Raw genomic sequence first — 8,278 nt, 5'->3', positions numbered from 1 at the left:
AGACTCGGTCAATTGATAGATCAATCAATTTAACTCAGATTAGACAAGATTTCATGTTAATTATCCTAATCAACTGAGTTTAATCTTATATTAAAGACATTCGACTAAGATTCAGTATAATCAACACTTTTTCAAAAATTGAGTGTTATAATCCTGTTGTTTGTGATCTTCTCTGGTTTATAAACATTCAATTATCTCAGATCTACAAGATATTCATCTTAAACTTTGATTAAAATGAAGAAATACCAAAGATTTGAAGATAGAGAAGGACGAATTCGGTAGATTAGGTAGACTCGGTATGTAATTTAGAACAGTGAGAGAGAAAGTTTGACTTTGACCCTCCTTTTATAGATACTAAAGATGTTCAATTAATGGGCTTTACCGAATGGGCCTATTATACCGAATGCAGTCCATTTTCAAATTTTAATCAATTTGTCTTCAAATTTTGACAAATCTTTAACAAGAATTTTCAAGTTTATCATATTTTTAATGAAAAACATTTCTGAGACACTTTTGAAAGTTTTAGAATTTACCGAATCTGCACTGTTGGTTGTCAAATTCGGTATAATGCTAAAAATATCATTTATTCAGTGAAAACAATTCTTTTTGGATTTTATCTTTTCCAATTTTTAAGAATTTTCTAAAAACAAGATTTGTACTTTAGAAAAGTTTGAAATATGTACAAAGTACAAATCTTCAATGATACCAATTGTTAAAACGAGTTGCATACTGAGATGTATACAAGCCAAAGTGAATATTTTCAAATTAAAACATGATTTTTTATGAATTCACTTTTGAAAATCAATTTTCTTTTTAATTCTCTCCCTTTCTCCCCCTCAATATGTGATATACAGGAAAGTTTATCATCATTTTGATCTTTCACAAGAAAATTTAATAACTCCCCCTTGAAATATGATATCAATCAGTTACCTCCGCCTTTCGTAACCATTGAAAAATAAACCCAGGAAATTATCAGAAATCTAAAGGCTCCCCCTTGAAAGATAATATCTAAAGCAGAAGGTATCCGTTGTCCCCCCTAGAAAAGTATTACTCCCCCTAAACACATGATCCCAGGTATAATGTGATGACCCGAGAATTTCCGATCAAATTTAAACTTAATCTTTATATGTTTCGACACGATAAGCAAAGTCTGTAATGTTGAGTCTTAAAACTCTGAACAGTTTACATGAATGCATTTAACCTTTGACTATTCCCAACGATTCACGAATGAATGTTGTAACAAGATATATATATATATATATATATATATATATATATATATATATATATATATATATATATATATATATATATATATATATATATATATATATATATATATATATATATATATATATATACGTATACATACTAATATAAGTTTATATAATAAATTGAAATAATAAAATACAACTTAATCAATTAAGTTAATTATGTAAAATATTGCAAAAAAATAAAAAATAAAAAATAAAAAATAAAAAGTTATTATTTAAGAATGAACCTATATATATTTTGTAATATATTTTGAATGTATAGATAATAATTAATCAATAAAGGTTAATATATAATATATTTTATTATATAAGTAATGATATATATATATATATATATATATATATATATATATATATATATATATATATATATATATATATATATATATATATATATATATATATATATATATATATATATATATATATATATCACAAGTATAAATATAATTTTTATTGTATTAATTTTAATATTAATATCAACATTGGTGTTATTAATAATCTAAAGATATGAACATGATTGGTATAGTATTATTATTATTATTAATATCATTGTTATTATTAATAATATTTGGTATTAATAGTATTATCATTATTACAATATTATGGTATACATTTTATAGTAGTTATTATCATTAGTAATATTATTATTACTATTATATTATTATAAATTTGTATTATTATCATTATTAAGTGTACTATTATTATAGTTATATTTACAAGATTAGATATAACCTATGAATAAATATATATAAATATACAAACACAGATATAATTATATATATATATATATATATATATATATATATATATATATATATATATATATATATATGATGTTATATACAGATACATGCTAAGAAATCTGTATTAATATTAAAAAGATAATTATTGATAGTATTATTATTAATATTATTATTATATATCGATAATACAAATTATTAATAATATTACTAATAATATCATTAAGAACATCATTATAACTATTAGTGTTATTATTCTAAAAATTGTTATTTTTAGGATAATTAGTATTAATATTATTATTATGTTATCAATATTAATAATAATCAGTATTTTATTTATTTAATAAATAATAGAATTACTTTTATTAAAATTATGTTTTATAAATAAAAATTGTATATAAATATAAACTGGGAATCAAAATTCGTTTTACATCACCATCCTACTGTGTTAGGTGTTGTTTTTAGTCTCCAAGCCAGTACAAATCAAGGAATCAATCACCAACATAATCCAAAATCAGTTGTATATCACCATCCACTTTTTATTATTTTCTACTGATTTAATTCATCCTGTCAACTTCATTTTCGCTATAAAACTTGACCAATTCAGATGATACAAATTCGTGCACCCTTCTATCATTCAGTATAAATTATACATTACAAGTAAACTTTTTAATTTAACCCTTTTTAAAAAAAAAAATCAAGAACAAGCTTAATACCTATGTACTTGAAACTTTTTACTCGATTCTCGATTTCGAATGAAACTTCAAAATGTAATAATGCCATTCTGTTAGAAATCATTCATTCAAACTATCTGGAAAGTTTCAACATCCAATTTTCATTATCGAGTTTCAATTTTGAAGTCAAAGATTTGGTTTTTAAAAGTCAACTAATGTTCTTCATTCAAATTCATGTTATTCGTTTCGTTTCAAGGTAAATTGATGATTTGGAAAGTTTCCACGAAGGTTTCCTAAACTATTTCATATTATAATCATAGACTATTACGAACTTGAATTCGAAAATCAAATTTTTTTTTTAAAACCGCGACACTGTAGCAGCGGTTTACTCTTTTAATTTTTTTTTCTTTTTCCTATTAATCTCAATTAATTATTTATGTGTTGGATATTAAATTCTAAAAGCAAAGTGGTAAGTGTTATTACAATTAACATGAGTTGTATGGATTGAAAGTGTGAGGAAGAAGAAGGAATGGGAAACATGAATGATACGAGTTATATATATATGGATTGGGTATAAATCAGAGAAAAACAAATGGAGGAATGGTTAGGGGGTTGATATGGGAGCGAGTGGTCTTGGGTTCGAGACCCGACTGAGGCATTTTTTTTGTAATTTCGAATATTGGAGGTAGTTTGCAACTTTTAAATTGATTATTATTATTATTATTATTATTATTATTATTATTATTATTATTATTATTATTATTATTATTATTATTATTATTATTATTATTATTATTATTATTATTATTATTATTATTATTATTATTATTATTTGTATTGTTATTATGATTATTGTTATTATTGTTATTACTACACTTATCATGATGGTTAATATTATTAGTATCATTAAGTATTAGAATTATTACTATTATTAAGTATTATGAAAATTAATCATTAATATTATGATTACTAATATATGTATTATGATACAAATTTTCATTTATTATGATTATAAAAACAAGTATGAATATTATTATCACTATTAGTTGCGTTATCATTATTATTATTATGATTAGGATTATTATTATTATTAATATTATGAAAATAATACAATTTATCATTATTTTCCTTAACATTAGTATTGGTATCACTTTTGTAACTATTAGTATTATTATTATTATTATTATTATTATTATTAAAAAGTATCATTAATCGACTTATCAATTAAACATTTATACAAGTAATATTGTATGATTACTGAAATTTCTATTAAAACTATTAAAAATTACCATTGTTATTAAAAGTATTATTTTTACTAAAACTCTCATTATTATCGATCTCAGTATTATCTATATCATTATTATTAAGGTAATTACGATTATGAAAATAAAAGTATTAATGACATTATTAAAGTTATTAGCATAAAAATAAAGATTATATATATAAATATATATTCAATACACATAACTTAACTATATTAATATATCTATATATAAAATGAAAATATATATTAATCTACTATATAAATGAATTACATCAATAATAATAATATATTTGTTCGGTCACAATTATGTGTATTAATATATATACAAATGATATAGGTTCGTGAATCCGAGGCCAACCCTGCATTGTTCAATATAGTTATATGTATTTTTACTACAAAATACATTAGGTGAGTTTCATTTGCCTTTTTACCCTTTATATTTTTGGGCTGAGAATACATGCGCAACTTTTATAACTGTTTTACGAAATAGACACAAGTAATCGAAATTACGTTCTATGGTTGAATGATCGAAACTGAATATGCCCCTTTTAGTCTGGTAATCTAAGAATTAGGGAACAGACACCCTAATTGACGCGAACTCTAAAGATAGATCTATCGGGTCCAACAAGCCCCATCCAAAGTACCGGATACTTTAGTACTTCGAAATTTATATCATGTCCGAAGGAGGATCCCGGAATGATGGGGATATTCTTATATGCATATTGTGAATGTCGGTTACCAGGTGTTCAATCCATATAAATGATATTTTTGTCTCTATGCATGGGACGTATGAGAAATGGGAATATGAAATCTTGTGGTCTATTAAAATTATGAAATGATTATTTATGTAAACTAATGAACTCACCAACCTTTTGGTTGACACTTTAAAGCATGTTTATTCTCAGGTACAAAAGAAATCTTCTGCTATGCATTTACTCATATTAGAGATATTACTTGGAGTCTTTCATGACATATTTCAAAAGACGTTGCATTCGAGTCATTGAGTTCATCAAGATTATTATTATTAAGTCAATTATAGTTGGATATATTATGAAAGGATATGCATGCCATCAACTGTCGATGTAAAGCAAATTTGCCTTTTAAAAATGAATGCAATGTTTTTAAAATGTATCATACAGAGGCCATGTACCTCGCGATGTAATCAACTATTAGGAATCGTTTATAATCGATATGGACTTCGTCCGGATGGATTAGGACGGGTCCTTTCATATAAGGCCCAATATAGCTAAGGAAAGTTAAGCACTATACACTACCATGCCAATTTCTTTTATCAAGAACTTTAGCCTAAGTTCATCTAAGGGTTTAGTGAACATGTCAGCTAATTGCACTTTGGTAGGCATAAAGTATAACTCTACATCTCATTTTTCAACATGGTCCTTAATGAAATGATAACGAATATCTATGTGTTTAGTCTTAGAATGCTGAACCGGGTTGCTAGTTATGGCAATTACACTCTGTGAATCACAGTATATCGGGGTCTTAGTTATCTTAAAGCCATAATCTAGGAGTTGAGTTTGCATCCACAAAACTTGTGAACAACAATGAGCTGCAGTAATATACTCAGAATCAGCAGTTGATAAAGAAACACAGTTTTGTTTCTTAGATGACCAACCAACTAACCTATTCCCCAACATCTGAATTGATCCAGATGTGCTTTTTCTATCAACATGGCAACCGCCATGATCCGCATCAGTATAAGCAGTGAGATTGAAATCATATCCATGTGGATACTAGATTAAAAGATTAGGAGTACCTTTTAGGTATTGGAAAATCCTCACCACCGCTTTGGAGTGGGATTTCTTAGGGTTCGACTGAAAGCGGGCACAAACAGTTACAGAAAGTGTAATGTCTGGTCTACTTGCAGTCAGATATATTAAAGAGCCAACCATGCTTCGATAAAGCGTAACGTCAAAGGATTCCCCATTAGCATCAGCATCCAGTATTGTCCTCATTGGGGTTGTCATTGGTTTTAAAGCGGTCATTTTAAAACGTTTTAGCATATCATTGATATACTTTGCTTGACTGATAAAAATCTCGTTTGGTATTTTTTTTACTTGTAACCCTAAGAAGAAATTAAGCTGGTTAAGCATGCTCATTTCAGATTTATTGGCCATAAGGTCACCAAATTTTTACATAAGGCCGGGGACGTGGAACCAAAAATAATATCATTAACGTAAATTTGAACCAAGAGAATGTGACCGTGGTTTTTACGGATGAAGAGCATTGTATCAATTGTTCCATGAGAGAAGCCATTATCCAGCAAGTACTTTGTTAAGGTCTCGTACCATGCACGCGGTGCTTGCTTCAGACCATACAAAGTTTTCTCTAAGTAGTAGACGTGGTTCAGATGAATAGGATCGGCAAAGCCTTCTGGTTGATCAACATAAACTTCCTCTTGAATATGACCATTCAGAAAAGCAGTTTTGACATCCATTTGAAATACCGTGAACTTTATATGAGAAGCAAATGCAAGTAAAAGACGAATAGCCTCAATCCTAGCAACCGGAGCAAACATTTCGTCATAATCAATACCCTCTTATTGTCGATATCCCTTGGCCATAAGACGTGCCTTGTTTCTAACCACAATTCCATCAGAATCCTTCTTGTTCTTGAAAATCCACTTAACCCGCTGGTCTTGGAACTAATCGCCATACTTTCAAACGATCAAACTGATTGATCTCCTCTTGCATTGCTACCGCCCAGTTCAGATCTAGTAAAGCTTGAGCAACCGTTGTTGGTTCAATCTTACTAAGAAAGGCAGTATATAGACAAATATTCCGAGTAGCCCTTCGAGTTGAAAATAGAGCAGATGAATCACCAATGATAAGATCAATTGGATGACTTTTAGTCCATCAGTTGTGATGTGGAAGAGGTTGTACATAAGTGGTATCTATTGAAACATCAACCATTGTTGACGATGAGCCGTGATCCACTTGTGCTAATGTAACACTTTCTAATGGATTCACTTGAGTATCTGGAGAAACAACTGGAGTTGTATCAACGGATGAATCTTGAATTGGTTCAATATTATCAGTAGTAGGAGGTGGGAGGGAGGATTAAGAAGCAACAGGTGAATCAGTTGATGTTGAATCTTCATCAAAGAGACTTGGTTGAGTCTACACAGTAGTTTACTGTGATGGCGTAACCGGTACGGCTTGAACATTTGAATTCTGTTGAGGAGCATAAAGACTATCAAACAAGGTATCTAGTTCCTCTGTTGTAACCGTCGGAACACCTTCTTCAAGAAAATTGAATTGTGCGCGAAAGAAGTAGTAGCCAGGTTAGGATCGGGTTTTGAACCGAGTTGTTCAAAAGCCATTCCCGAAAATTCATCGAACTTGACATTGATGCTTTCCTTGATCGTCTTTGTCCGTTTGTGATAGACACGATAAGTAACTTTGTTCGAAGAATAACCGAGAAATATGGCCTGATCGCCATGAGGATCAAACTTTTTGAGGCTGTCAAAATCGTTAAGCACATAGCATATAAACCAAAGATACGAAAATATTTTACATTCGGGCGTCTACCATATAATAACTCATAAGGAGTTTTGTCAAAACATTTATTAATGATACATCGATTTTGGGTATAACATGCAGATAAAATGGCCTCCCCCTACATTTTTGGAGGTAGTTTGGAGTAGGAAAGCATCATTCGAGATGCCTCGCACAACGTACGATTATGTCGTTCGACTACTCCATTCTGTTGAAGGGTTCGTGCAGCAGAGAACTGATGTTCAATACCTTGGTCTTTCAAATAACTATCAAGCAAGTCATTCTTAAATTCCATCCCATTATCAGTTCAGATGCTCTTAACATATTTATTAAAAGAGCATTTAGTATTTTTGATGAACTCAATGATAATGATGGGGGTTTCAGATTTGGTCCTCAAAAGAAAAATCCATGTAATTCGTATATAGTCATCTACAATGACAAGCACATGTTTCCGGCCACCGAGGCTAGAAACCCTCATGGGTCCACATAAGTCCATATGCAATAATTGCAAAGACGCTAAAGTACTGGGGTTTTGCTTAAGCGGATGATTAGTCCATTTCAGTTTACTCATTGCACATGATGGACACACATGATGCTTATCATATTGAAAGCTAGGAATACCATCAACTAGGTCTTTAGAGACTAGTTTATTGACACCCTTGTAATTCATGTGTGACATCCGGTGATGCCATAACCATGAATTTTATTTCGTGGAATGAGTAGCCGAACACATGGTTTCATGTGATGGTGCATCATTGAGGTCAATAGTATATAGTGAAGCACAACGTTTACCAACAAGGAGATCATT

The sequence above is a fragment of the Rutidosis leptorrhynchoides genome, chromosome 8, assembly GCF_046630445.1.
Source record: "Rutidosis leptorrhynchoides isolate AG116_Rl617_1_P2 chromosome 8, CSIRO_AGI_Rlap_v1, whole genome shotgun sequence".
Classification (NCBI taxonomy): Eukaryota; Viridiplantae; Streptophyta; class Magnoliopsida; order Asterales; family Asteraceae; genus Rutidosis; species Rutidosis leptorrhynchoides.
This window is presented reverse-complemented; position numbering follows the sequence as displayed.